This window comes from Xyrauchen texanus, chromosome 5, assembly GCF_025860055.1.
Source record: "Xyrauchen texanus isolate HMW12.3.18 chromosome 5, RBS_HiC_50CHRs, whole genome shotgun sequence".
Lineage (NCBI taxonomy): Eukaryota > Metazoa > Chordata > Actinopteri > Cypriniformes > Catostomidae > Xyrauchen > Xyrauchen texanus.
The window spans coordinates 32,476,276-32,491,825 of record NC_068280.1 but is presented as its reverse complement, the minus strand read 5'-3'; positions in this window follow the sequence as shown (position 1 = coordinate 32,491,825).

The window sequence follows — 15,550 nt, the reverse complement described above, 5'->3', positions numbered from 1 at the left end:
CACAGACTATATGAGTAATGTAACTCAGAAGATGACGACATAAAGATGAAAATGGGGCAGTGGTGGCTCAGTGGTTGAGGCTCAGGGTTACTGACCAGAAGGTTGGGGGTTTAAGCCCCAGCACCACCAAAATGCCACTGTTGGGCCCTTGAGCAAGGCACTTAACTCCAGGTTGCTCCGGGGGGATTGTCCCTGTAACAAGTGCACTGTAAGTCGATTTGGATAAAAGCGTCTGCCAAATGCATAAATGTAAATGTAAAATAAAACACTTGAGGAAAAGGAAAAATCAAACGTCACAGCAGTTTGCTGGTAAATATGAATGTAAAATTTTAATTAACATGTTAACAAACAAACTAACAAGGTAACAAGGAAATCAGATGATATAAATACACAGAAGGATGAGGATGGAACAGGGAACAGCTGTGGAAGATGTAAGGCAAGTAACAAAGGTGCATCCTGGGAAATTAATACCATAAATAAGGGGAAAACAAAGGGCAGTTTGTGACAAGAACATTATGGGACATATGATTTGTATGAGACATAACATTATGGGACATTTATAAAAATACGGATTGTTATTAATACTAATTAGTTACCTTTCACGAGTCCAGGAAAGGTAACCAATTAGTATTAATAACAAAGTATTTTTATATGTCCCATAATGTTGTCTTATTACTCTTATAATAATCATATGTTCCATAATGTTCTGTTTATGAGAGAAAGAAGCTGGTGAGTGAGAGAGGCCAAAGAGTAGTGGGAAAAGGAGAATGCTGAGTAAATCTCCCAAGACTCTCTACTGAACAGCTCAACAGAGACCAGCAGGGGTCATGTTATGCACTTACAACTTTACAAAGCATGAGTGCTTGTGTGTGTGTATATGTGTGTGTGAGTGTGTGTGTGTGTGTGCGTGAAGGTTTGCATGTGTTTCCACACTGGGTCACAAGGGAGCCCTGTCTAAACTGATGGGCACAGGCAAACCAACTCTTCTGATTTTGATGTATAAAATGTGAGTCTAATTAAGCATGAAAAGCTCATCAAACAGAAAGAGAATCCATCACCTGATCTCTCTAATACTCTGCCAAGCTCATCTTCATACTCACAGATATAACAATATGCAGTAGCACCTTAGTACTCCAATCTGTCTACTTAGTTCTCTGTTTTACCCAAACAGGTATAATTTGTCCTGTCAAAACACTGAACTAATCTAAAAGCAAGAAGAGAGAGATTGTGAGAAATCATTGCGTGTTCTAGTCCTGTGCACAACTTAAATCAGTTTTAAGTATTTATGGTGTGACAGACAGCACAAAAGGCTCAAACTGAGAGAGAGAGAGAGAGAGAGAGAGAGAGAGAGCAGAGAGAGCGAGAGAGAGATTGATCAGCTCTCTAGCTGAGACAGCACTTTAGCAGTTAATCTCTTCCATTTGATGCAGACATGCAGCTGACAGAAATGCAGCATGGTGGCATGGTGGTGTAGAGCAAGAAACCGATAAAATACATCTAAATTTGTACAGTATCTCTTTACTGCACCAACACTTACTAATTAAATGTGTATTTTGCATTAAAAACTATCTATTAGTAGCTTATAAAAGCAGTTTTACACAGTATCTTGTACCTGAACATTCTATATACATTTTCAACGTGTTTATGCGAAAGTTGTATCATTTTGCAGCTGGCACGTATCATTGACCACTGGTTAATTCCCTTTAGAACAGTTGTAAATTGGGCCCTATTCCCTATATAGTGCACTATGTGGAATTTATTAAATAGAGTGAGTGATTTTGCTCATTCATATTAATTTGTGTTCATGGTTAAATTTTATGGAGATGTAATGTAATATAAACATTATATCATAATTGGAGAAGAAAGCTAGACAATTAACTTACTTTGGTCAAATGGACAAAAAACTTTATGAATAATGACACAGAAAGCCGAACTTGACAGCATCCATCCATTCTCCCATTTTCTTGGACATCCTATTTAGGGTGGCATGGACTGAACTCAGCAGCATAAACTTTCTTTTTAATTAAAAGTGCACTTTTTTCCCCTTCAATCTCATGTGCTCCGCATCTGTTGCACGAAGGTTTGTGTTACATGAGAAGCTTTCTGTTTAACATTGGGTATTAATGACTAATGCTGCCTTCAAGTGGACCTGGAAAGCCCATCCGAGTTGGGCAATTGTTACCATGACATGTAATGCATTCAAGGGGGAAACAAAATACGGAAGAAGCCAAACTCAAACAAACACATCATGAACTACAGCAAAAGCTCTTTTTCTGTTGTACCAGTGAATAAACACAAGTGACAAAAACCTTAATACACAACATATATGATTTATTAATTCACAATATCTAACAATGTATTTATTAATTTCCCTAAAAGCAGGAGAACAGTGAGTCATTAGTTGACTGTCAGATATAACAAATTAATATTTTTTAAAATAAGTACAGAAGTTAAAATAATTTAGCAAAATCATTGGTTTCCATCATATTTCTTGTAGACACGCCCCTTACAAAGTCGCAACTCGGAAACTCGTGTATCTTCTAAAATTCCAACTTTCCCACTCATAAATACGACATCGCTTGTTCGTTCATGTGCTTGGAACGTTTAATTACGATATTTCCAACTCCATTTGAAGGGCACATACACTGTAAGTTTAACAAGAATGGCACAAGCAGATAGGTTCTTTGAACTTATTATCTGTTAGCCATTCTGCTCGCTCACATGTGATATGTTCAGCCAATCAGCTTACATGGTGTAAAAAAAAAAAAAAAAATATGCTATTTTCTCAGGTGGTTGGTGGGGCTTTTTCTTTGATCAGCTTGCATGGTAAGGTCTGCTTTGGCAATGACACATAGAAGTGCGTCTTTAACAAGGTAAAACTTAGCTAAATCAGGCACTGGCACACATAGCTCTCTTAGGTCATTAGTTTAAATAAATGCAGAAATAGCTAGGCTAAGTCACAAGTTAAACAACTTCTGGGCTTTCCGGGTCCAGTTACACATTATGAGTCAGTTCACTAGCCGTTTAAGCCATTCGGCCAAGCAGGCCCAGAAACACATAGAGATTTAGTTAATTACCGTTATGGTATTAGGCCAAGCAGGCCAAGGCACACCTAGCTTGCATACACTCAAATAGACACCTATGGACCGCCCACATTCCGTGTAGACCCCGAAGCCGCCGCCAGGCGCCGCCATTTGCGGCATTTAGAATTTCAGCCGCCGCCAGCCAATAATTTCGTAAGCCAAATTGAGCCGCCATCTGATAAAGTTTGACTGAGCCAGCTAGAATTATTTGCATCAAATAATAATTCTATCACATAGAGACATACACACACGAAATATATAAACAATACACGAGATCTATTTTCCCACTGGATTCATAACAGCACAGTCTTGTGCTCGTTGCTACGATACACAGACTCACAGTGAATTGACGACCAATTAAAATTGCTCGTTTTCCGTCCAGAAGAAGCGATGCATTTTTTTCTCGCACTGAGGTGAAATGGCGGAAAGAAGCAAGCAAGGTAATTTTGATCTCACTTCTCACATACTTTCCTAATTCCTACTTACTTTTTTTTTTAACTTAGGCCTACCCAAACTTTTGTTAAATCTTCAGGGCACGGTTGCACAAACACCTGAATCAAAGATTGATGTTATGAACCAAATATTCTGGAACGGAGAGATTTATAGCACTGAACGTGATATTACTGCAATAACAAACCACCGTTTCCAGATTGCTAATTCATGACGCATGCTTCAGTGTACATTGAAGTGAAATGTGCAAAACTTTGTCCAAAATAATACTGATAACAGTGTGTGTTTATATTAAGGCGAGACACGGCAGGCAAAAACATCGTTTTTTTTTTACTGGTCAATTTTGAGATTTTTGGATATTTGTCTTCTTTCAGACTTGTGGTGAAAAAAAGTCAGAAATACACATTTAGGTCTTTATTTTACTACACTTCATCTATTTGCGTCTGTAGATTTCTCATAAATTCAACAAAAGTTTGCGTTCTTAATCAACATACTTCTCCGCGATCTCTGCCGTCATTCTGTAGACATGAATTGGCAGCTTCAGCCATTTGCAGCTATGAAAAGTTTGGCGGCTGCAGCAGCCATTTTGGTTTTGGCTGAGCCGGCTAGCCAGCCAATAACTTCATCAGCCAGCCATTATTCTCAAAACAAATGGCTTCGGGCTCTAATTCCGTGCACTAACCATCTGATACACATAGAACATAAAATTGTAAAACGCTTTCACAAACCACTCGGCACAAATTGTATTTGATGGTTTGATTGAAATTTAGCGAACAGTAGAAACAGAATTGTGTTCACTAGGTTCTGCGTTGAGACAATGAGTGCTTTTGAAGGCAAAATAGTCACCGGATATGTCCAAGTTTGCCTAGTTAGTGACATCAAATAATTTAAATATATTTAGAGCTTTGTTTGAGGCAGATAATCGAAAGCATTGCTGCATATTCTGCTTTGTTTACATAGTTATGTCAGTGAAATACACTGTGATGAGGTTTTTTTGTGTTTTACTTCGACTCTGTAAACATTTTCCGCTATTTTCCCTAGTGTTTTCTGTACAATTGTTTACGGAGACTCATGCGCCCTCATATAAATTATATCTTTCCTCTTGACAGTCTTTTATTATGAAATTATATATTTCTGATAACCCTGCCCCTAAACGGCATACAATTACTAAACCAACTGTTATTGATCGCTTTACATGTAATTTAGAGGGCTTTTTCTGTCTAACTGGGCATTTCTTGGCCAATTGAAGCTGCTAGAAACAATTTTCCTGTGTCCCATGACACTTTGTGGGCGGAGCTTGTGGTTAAGCATAAATTGTTGTTATGTTCTAACACAGCATTAAAAATTACAACAACTTTGGAACAAATGAAAACAGAATTGCAGCAAGGGGATATTGCTCATCCTCACCCATCTGTTATTGATGAGGAGTCAGAGGATAATGACCAAATATCACATAAGAAGCATTTTAGTTAATTTGAGTCTTTATCTATCGATGCAACGAGTAACCTGAAAAGCTCCAAAGCCTATCAGTGCCTTCACAGCTGTAAATTTGGACATGTTTTGAGGACTGTAGTTAATTATATTTATTTTAAAGCAGATATCGAGTCTAGTAGAGTTCGATCTACTGAAACTGAAGAGTCAGATCTACCAAACATGTGTACTTACTGTAGAGACGGGAGGTGCAGACAGCAGGACGTTAATACATTCCAGTGCTCAGGAGATGAAACAATCATACTGCTGTTATTGTTTGGATAGTGTAGTAGGCTCAATTTACCTTTATAATTGTTAGTTTAACACATCAAAAAAACATTAAATGTTTTGGTGTTGACTGAACGATTGATCCTGTTGATAGATTGAATGTATTGTTCTTGTGTAGGAAATCATTATGCATTAGCGGCCACACAATAAACTGTACCATACAAAATAACCGCATGTAATACAAATCCATGCATTTATTTTGACATACTGTACATTATAAACATTGTACTAAAAAGTTCAATGTTCTCTATAAAGCTACTTTAAAACAATATGCAGTATGAAAAGCACTATACAAATACATTTAATTGATGCTGAATTAATGTCCACATTATTATCCAAATTTCCAAGTCAAGTAAAGTCATTTTTATTTGTATAGTGCTTTTCACAACACATCATTTCAATGCAACTTTACAGAAAATTATGATTTAACAGAAAAATAAACTGTAATATCTGTAATGTCTTCGAGTCATAATTCCATGTCATAGAGACAAGGACTTCCTGTAAAGACAGGAAACAATACACTGCTGAGGAAAATCATATTACAATGAATTTCAAACATCATAAAACATCTAACTGCTGTACACATCACATAAATAATTATAGTCTTCCAGTGTAGTATTCATCCATTAATTATCCGTCATGGGGCGGCTGTGGCTCAGTTGGTAGAGCGGGTCAGCTGCCAATCGCAGGGTTGGTGGTTTGATTTCCTTCCCACACAACTCCACATGCCGAAGTGTCCTTGGGCAAGACACTGAACCCCAAGTTGCTGCCAATGGCAGGCTAGCGCCTTGCATGGCAGCTCTGCCACCATTGGTGTATGTGTATGGGTGATTGGGAAACAGTGTAAAGCGCTTTGGTAACCTCTAAGGTTAAAAAAAAAGCGCTATATAAGTGCAGACCATTTACCATTAAGCATCACAGCTGGGGCCGATGAATAGAAATGAACATACTCTTAAATTGTCTAATGAACATTCAGCACATGTACACACACCTGTTGGCACAATGATGCTATCGTTTATATGTAGTTCATGGCGCTCCGTTTCTGGACACCTATCATTGCTGAGCAATAATCGTGCAGTGCCGGTCGTACCCCATTTGGCACATTAGGCGAGAACCTCCAGTGTGGTTCTTGCTCTCGGTGGGGCACGTGGTGAATTGTGCATGGATGCCACGGAGAATAGCCTGAAGCCTCCACACATGCTATCCGTGTTAGAACACTGAAACAGCAATGTGATAGATTGTGAGCGGACTTATAAAGCAATGACTTACATGCGATTGGCTGGGAATAACCCGGTTAATGATGCGATGATGTACAGCTGCTAGTCTTCCCGCTAGAACTACGCTGCGCTTAACTTTTTTGGGCATTCCAAATTGAATAGAAAAAGGGGAGAAAATCTAAAGAGAAAAGAAATAAACTTAATTTAAAGTGCCCAAAAACCAAACCAAGTCGTCTAAGATGTTTGTAACAAGTTCAAGCTCGGAGATAGAAGGGAGGTGTCACAGAGGAGGCTCCCGTACCATCTCCTCTCTGCCACCAGAGGGAGCCTTCTCCAGAATATTAACTATTGGCTCTGAACTCAAATTCCCATAATACCTCTTACCTGGGACTGATTGCGCTTCACACCTGCACTGCATTTACACACACACATAAAGGACACTTCCACTCACCACTTCTCTGCGAAGTCTTGAATTGCCTAGGTTATCATTTCTGAGTGTTTATCCCATGTCTTGTTTATCTGGTTTTGATCTTGGACTGTTTCCTCATTTGTACGATTGTTATCTGCCTGGCCTGACTTGGACTGTTCTTGGACTTCTGATTATTGCTGCCTGCCCCGAATTCTGCCTGTTGTCTGGATTACCCCTGCTGTTTGATCTACCTTGCTCTGTCTGCCCTGTTTAACCCTGCCTGTACGACCTTCCTTATTAAAAGCTGCAAATGGATTCTACTGAGTCTAGTGAATCATTACAGAAGACTTCGCCGACAACCGATCCAGCAGCAGTCATGCAATTGACCACTGTGGTCACAACCCAAGCTTCTCGTCTGAACCTGCATCACCAACAATTGAATCATTTGACTACACTCACTGAACAACTCGTACGAGGGTTGCAGGAACTTCGTACAGCAGTTGTTAATGCGCCAAGTACTCCCGCCGCCTCACCACCTCAAAGTGATCCTTCAGATACAGTGAGTTCATCAGTTAATCCTCGGCTCGCTTTCCCTGATAAATTTGATGGCAATCCAACTAAATGTAAAGGTTTCCTACTACAATGCAGTTCGTTGACCAACAACCAACTCTTTATTCCACCAATGCCAGCCGCATTGCATTTGTCTGTTCTCTGCTCACCGGCAGAGCACTAGAGTGGGCTACCGCCGTTTGGAGACCAGAGGGCTCCCCATTTGCTTTGTTTGAAGACTTTATTCAACAGTTTCGTCAAGTTTTTGAACATACCACAGAAAGAGCAGATGCTGGAGAACAACTCTTAACTCTCACCCAGGGGAGGAAAACTACAGCTGAATATGCTCTCACGTTTCGCACGCTCGCTGCCCAAACCAACTGGGTCGAAAATACATTGAAAACTCTCTTCAGGAAAGGACTAACAGTTGAACTTCAGTCCGAGTTAGCTTGTTGAGACGAGGGAAAGAACTTGAATGAATATATAGCTCTGGCCATTCAAATTGACAACCTTATGCGGTCCAGACGTACCACCCGAGCACCAGTCCATTACTTACCCGAGGCAGCAGCAGCTCACGAACCTATGCAGATCGGATTCACTCATCTTACTCCAGAGGAACGTGAACGTAGAATGCAGAATCGGCTGTGCATGTACTGTGGCCAACCTGGACACATGAAGCTCTCCTGTCCTGTCCGACCTTCTAATCGCAATCAATCGGTGAGTCATCAGGGAAAACATCTAAATTCTGCATCCATTTTCTCTCTCTCCTTATTCGTTTGACCACTCAAGATCAAATTACTGATACTACAGCATTGATAGACTCTGGAGCAGCGGGAAACTTCAGTCTCATAGCCGCTCCTCTAACAGCTCTAACCAAACGTCACAGCTCTTGTATACTGTGGACCCCCGAAGCACAACAAGCATTCCAAGACTTAGACACGATTCACTACAGCACCCATTCTACGTCACCCTGACCCGGAACGCTGATTCATCGTAGAAGTGGATGCTTCCAATACAGGAGTGGGAGCCATATTATCCCAGCGACAAGGGAACCCTGCCAAGATGTATCCATGTGCTTTCTTTTCCCGCGAATTTACCTCAGCCGAACGTAATTACGATGTTGGGAACCGTGAACTATTAGCCATGAAATTAGCCTTAGAAGAATGGCATCACTGGCTGGAAGGAGCTAATCAACCATTCATCATTCTCACCGACCACAAGAATCTGGAATACCTACGATCAGCCAAGCGTCTCAATCCCCGTCAAGCTAGATGGGCTCTGTTTTTCACCAGGTTCAATTTCACTGTCACATATCGCCCGGGCACCAAGAACACCAAAGCTGATGCCCTCTCTCGGCAAACTGAGGAGATAGCCCAGAACTCCAATCCTGAAAGTATCCTTCATGAAAACCTGTTAGTAGCCCCTGTCCAGTGGGATATCATAACCAAGATTCAACAAGCAAACCTTCAGATACCCACCCCCACCGAATGCCCAACAAACCTCCTCTTTGTACCTGAAACACTACGGCCCCGTCTCCTCGATCAAGTACATTCAACCCCAAGTTCCGGTCATTCCGGAATCACTGCCACTATTCAACTACTCCAAAATCAATTCTGGTGGCCCACCCATTCGTCCGATGCCATCAAACACATTCAAAGTTGCATCAACTGTCAAACCTCCAAATCACTCCGAAGATTACCTGCTGGTCTTTTACGTCCTCTCCCAACACCTCAAAGACCATGGTCACACATTGCTGTTGATTTTATCACTGACCTACCCAATTCCCAAGGCTACACCACCATTTTCACCATAGTGGATCGATTCTCCAAGGCCTGTCGACTAGTTCACCTCACCAAGCTTCCCACTGCCTTCGAAACAGCAGAACTCCTGTGCAATCAAGTGTTTAGATTATATGGATTACCTGATGATATAGTATCTGACCGGGGACCTCAATTCACTTCCAGAGTATGGACAGCTTTCTTCAAGCATCTGAATGTGAACATTAGCCTCACCTCAGGCTATCATCCACAGTCAAATGGTCAAACAGAGCGCCTGAATCAAGACATAATCCACTTCCTCCGAACTTACTGTCAACAACATCAACATGACTGGAGTAGATACTTATTTTGGGCCGAATACGCCCAAAATGCTCTGGTTAAACCTGCAACTGGCATCACCCCCTTTAAATGTATACTCGGCTTCCAGCCTCCTCTCTTCCCATGGTCTGGTGAACCCACAGAACTCCCATCCGTCACAGAATGGTTGCACAGGAGCGAGGAGGTCTGGGATCAAGCTCACACACACTTACTGCATGCTATCAGACGTCAAGAACAACAAGCCAATCGCCATCGTCGCCCTGCTCCAGAATACCAGATCGGCCAATGGGTATGGCTATCAACCAGAGACTTACGACTCCGACTTCCATGTCGCAAGCTCAGTCCCAGGTATGTTGGCCCATTCCAAATTGTTAGACAAATATCCCCAGTATCATTTCGTTTAGAACTGCCGGCTAATTATCGTGTTTCTCCTACTTTTCATGTTTCTCTGCTGAAACCTGCTGGTGGTCCGAGGGGAGAACTGGAGGGGGCGCTCTCAGAACCCCCCAGCTATACTGGTCGACGGCGAGGAGGCGTACCATGTGCACAAGTTGCTGGACTCCAGACGTCGGGGTAATATTCTCCAGTATCTGGTTGACTGGGAGGGGTACGGTCCGGAGGAGCAATCCTGGGTCAATTCAAGGGATATCTTGGACCCCACTCTTACTGAGGAGTGGAAAACCCCGACGTCAGTTGCCACCTCGCGTCAGGAGCCGCTCGCAGGGGGGGGCTCTGTCACAGAGGAGGCTCCCGTACCACCTCCTCTCTGCCACCAGAGGGAGCCTTCTCCGGGAATATTAACTATTGGCTCTGAATTCAAATTCCCATAATACCTCTTACCTGGGACTGATTGCGCTTCACACCTGCACTGCATTTACACACACACACATAAAGGACACTTCCACTCACCACTTCTCTGCGAAGTCTTGATTTGCCTAGGTTATCATTTCTGAGTGTTTATCCCGTGTCTTGTATATCTGGTTTTGATCTTGGACTGTTTCCTCATTTGTACGATTGTTATCTGCCTGGCCTGACTTGGACTGTTCTTGGACTTCTGATTATTGCTGCCTGCCCCGAATTCTGCCTGTTGTCTGGATTACCCCTGCTGTTTGATCTACCTTGTTCTGTCTGCCCTGTTTGACCCCGCCTGTACGACCTTCCTTATTAAAAGCTGCAAATGGATTCTACTGAGTCTAGTGAATCATTACAGGAGGAGACGAAGGCTCCTTATTTCTCTGCCTTCAACACTCTGCGTGCACTCTTCTCTGTGCTTTTCTCAGTTCAATCAGATCAGTGTAACACAAACTTTGTCACCATAAACTTCTCTGAGTCTTCAGCTTCACAATAAAACAATCAATAAGACACAGCAGTCACTGGTCACTCGTGTCGTTCTCTCTTTCTCCCTCTCTGGCAGTGGGGTGGCTGTTTATGTGCCGCTCTCCCCATGCTCACTGGAATTAGAGACAGGAGTTAGACATAATTTAGCTTATGTGTAAGCGCCCTTACCCCTTTGTCTCTCTCAGGATGGGCAATCGACCACGTCCCCTCTGCCACAGTGTTCATAAAATAAAATAAACATATAAATAAATAAATATAATTAAGGAAAGAACAAAAAAGCAAAGGACTGCCCAAAAGATCTGTGCACACTGTACAGTACATACTGTACAGTATGTTTTATAGTAGGGACATTTGTAAGTTTTTATCATTACTGGGGAGTCCACCATGATGTTGTAAGGTGGTCTGCGGGCATGCTCCCCTTGGAGATTTTATGTTTTCTTGTATTATGTATTTAATTTTATTGCAAAAAAGCACCAAAGCATTAATTTGTGGTTATTTTAAGAGCATCGTTTGAACATTTTCTTTAGTAGCCTACATTCTGAATATTGTGTAGCATTACTGAAACTATGGAATGAAAACATACTGACACCTTTTCACATTAGGAAACAGCATAAGATGACATTTATCAAACTTATCTTTCTCAAAAGTCTGCTGTGGCAGTATCATTGTACAGTGATGGTACAATATGGTAAAACCTCTGTATTTTTTTGTATAATATATTATGGTATTTATATGGTAGGCAACTCAAAGGAACATGTCCAATAAACATGGTATTGGCTTTATCTTTTTTGGTACTTTTAAGAGCTTTCATGTAATGTTAGTGTTTTGGTACACTTTTATTTTGAAAATATCTTTACCTGCAGTAGACAATCGTTCACAGACTGCACTCGTATTTGACGATTGAATGCAGCTGCAGGTTTTGTTTCAATGAATTGCAAGTAAATATCCATTTAATTCAGCATTGTTTTTGTCTTCTGTCTTCGAAAGCATGTTTTACTACATAACAGAGCGCTTCAAACGATTCAGCCTGCACTTTAGATACATTTATTGAGAAGAACTGACTCAAAACAGAGTTTATTTCACACATCCATTGGGCATCACTCCGATTCACGAGCCCTGTGCTCCAGAGTCTATGACCCTGTTCACAATGGCATACTATCCATACTTCACTCACTGTTTTTGCCAAACACAGATATAACAGTAACAGTAATAATAGTATGGTAGTAAGGCATTTAGTACACTATATGTTCCATGGGGTGCCACAACACACTATCGTAATGCACAGGGCACATTTTGTTTGACACAGATTGGACACATGCTAAAATTGGCTCTGTAGATTGGCACCCGCTGCACCACCGAAGAGATGCCTATGTCGCCTAATGGGTTGACCAGCCCTGTAATGGTGGATAAGTATTTTCCGCTGTTGACTTCTTGTCAATATAGTGAAAAGTGCGCACAAACAAATGAATCTGAGGCCTTGTCAAACAGATATTCTGAAGCCAATCCTTCTGTAGGCAGCCGATGGATGGAGAAGCATCTCTGACAGGAGCGCTGTGCTTTTGCAAGGTGTTTCTGATCATAACATTGCTGTTTTAGACAAAAAAGTTTTTTTCGCTCGACTGCCAGTTGTTTACTGTACATATTGTCCGTGAAATTTTCAAAGACATCTAACAACATTTAAAAATCAAGAATCTAACCACATGACATGCTAGACAGCAGTGACAGTCTACACACAACGCCAACCAACTTAAAACTCCAACCGGAAATTCTGCCCACCTAGCGAAATACAGTGGACTCACTGAAAATATTGTAGATATTATTATTGTATTGTATTGTATTATTATTATATATTGTGTTCTAGCAGTAGTGAGACTCCGTACTTGCTTTGCAGTTGCAGCAGCAGCAGTGTGATAATTACAGTCTGTATCAATGTATTTATACCCATCTTTGCAGATAGGATAATTGGTTGTTTTGTGTCTGAATTCTTTCCCCAGATTATTCTTGGCAAAACATGACAAGCCCAATGGTTTGACAAGTGCTGGTTCAGCCATACTATTAAAAAATGTACCCTCAAAGACTCAAATGGTCATAAAGTAATATTATTCATGACTTATTTTCTGAATTATTGTCAGGCGTGAGCTTTATTCAGCAAGGTGTGTGATCTGTGTCTAATAGTACTGTGATAAGACACGCCACTCATGTCACAAACAATGCATTGCGGTATAAAAAAATTATATGCAGATTACTTTATAGCTTTACTGTTTTCTGATTTTATCCTCTATCGCTCTCCGTTTGACAGAGTACTGCCTATATCACCTATAGCAGTGTTTCTCAACTGGTGGGTCGTGACCCAAAAGTGGGTCGCAGGTCTATTCGGACTGGGTCTCGGACAGCAGGGAAAGAAAAATGCCATGGATCTCCCTTGAAGATTTTTCGGCAGCTGCCCAAGTGATAGCTTATTTAGGACTGCTGAGGAAAATGTAATGATAATCTCGCAGATAATATTAGACCAAACTTTTCATCTGCTCTGCAATATTTTCAAGGTGCGATTTATAGATTTTGTGTGAGTGTAATGGAACCAGCTCACACTTATGATCTGCTCTGCTCTCTGGCACTGGCGCAACAACTCTGCTTCTCTCAATATTGCGGTGCACAGACCTCAAAACGTATGAGATCAATGTAAATTATAGTGACACTTTTCAAGTTTAAAGCGTTACAGAGAAACTCAAGTCAAACCTCTCAATCAGTAGGAAGCCCGGACATGCCAAACATCACTGAGGAGGAAAAAGCAACACTGTGCTATGCACTACATTTCTTTTTTCATTAAACATCATATTTACAAAATTGTTCTATGATTTGACATGAGTAAAAGTTACTGATATGTTTTCACAAAATGTTATAGCTTCATATGAAATAAATCTATAGGTAGAATTTATTTCACATAATTTTTTATATAAACATTGGCAGTGGTAGTTCAAATACACTATAATTTATTATTAATATATATTATTATAGACTAGCAACATTGACCTAACCATGGTAATGAGGAGTCTTTCCTATTGTGTAATATGTATGTTCTGTTTGATTGTTTTTTAAATAATAATTGCATAATAATAGGCTCATTTAAATAAATATGCTCTTTATTTTTTAAAAGTGGGAGAAGAAAACTTCCTGTAGCTTTTGTGAACAACAAAATTAATGTAATTGATGCATGCTCTTATACTTGAAAACCATTAACGATACTATGCAAGATAAAAGGAAATGCGACCCAGGATACATTAAAAACAGGTTATGTTTTTACAATGGTGTGTCGCCACTTGATTTCCAATGTAAAATATGGGTCCCTAAGCAAAACCAGTTGAGAACCACTGACCAATAGGACAGACCAGCACTGTGTTAGAGTATTGCACCATTATTTAGCAATACATTGTGCCAATGATGCTCAAGTAGAGTATTCAAAATTAGTCACTTCTGAGGTTTCATGATGGTTAGAATTCTGCCTTAAAGGAAACAGCATCAGGCAGCAAGGCAGCTCAATATGTTTTGAAACAAAGCTCTACACAAAAAGAGGAGCAAACAAGACATTCCTTTTTTCACAGTTTTAATCACCTTTTTGCCTTGAATAGTTCATTTTAAATGATCTAGTAATGTATTGTTATGCTTTTCAAAGTATTGCAACATTAGCTTAGCAACATGCTAATGTCAACCTCCATTGAAATATATTGCAGTGTTGCTGCCAATGTGTGTTCCAAATTAGTCACTTACATTATGAGGTTTCTTGACTGTTAGGATGCTGCATTAGAAGGCAACTACCTATGTAGGCAGTTGTCTGCAGGGCAGCATAATATGTTTTGTAACAGAGTTATACAGTGTGAGAGCAGCAAGCAAGACATTCCTTTAAGGTTTTTTTTTTTCACTTTTAATCAAATTTTTGCCTTCAATAGTTCATTTTAAATGGTCCTGTGATGTACTATGATGGTTGTTAGAGTAAAGCACTATTTTCTAAGCAAAATACTAATGTAAACCATAATGGAAATAAATACATCATTGCTGCCTATGTAGAGCATTCCAAATTGGTTACATGATGAGGTTCCATGACTGTTAGGGTGCAGCCTTTGAATGACTGTTAAGATGCAGCCTTTGAATGTCTATGTAAGCAGTGGCCAGTTTGAACAAAGCTCAACATAACGAAAGCAGCAAGCAGGACATATTTTTGCATCCACAAATATATGGTAACTGTCAGTTTAACGTAACAATGAGAACTCAACTGGTTACTGTAATGATGGAAGGCAGTTGATGAGAAGTGGGGGTCAGGAGAACTGATGCGAGAGAACCTGTCATAAATCATTACATGTCAAAGTACAAAGTCCCTGAGTGAGTGTGTGCTCATACATAAGAGGCAAAATGCAGCAAGTGGGTGTAGAAGGAGTGACACGCAGTAGAGGTCTGCAACCCGACGAGACCTGAGAACCCGACGGGTTTTGGGCTGGGTTCAGGTCAGTTTGTCAAGTAGGTCTGGGGGTTCGAGTTTGTAATTAATGAGAAAATAAACAGACCTACCGAACTTGTTATGCAATCTCACTCACAGACATGCGCAAACGGACGAGTTATCGACCGTTCACACCAAACATTTTTGCAATTTTCAAAAAA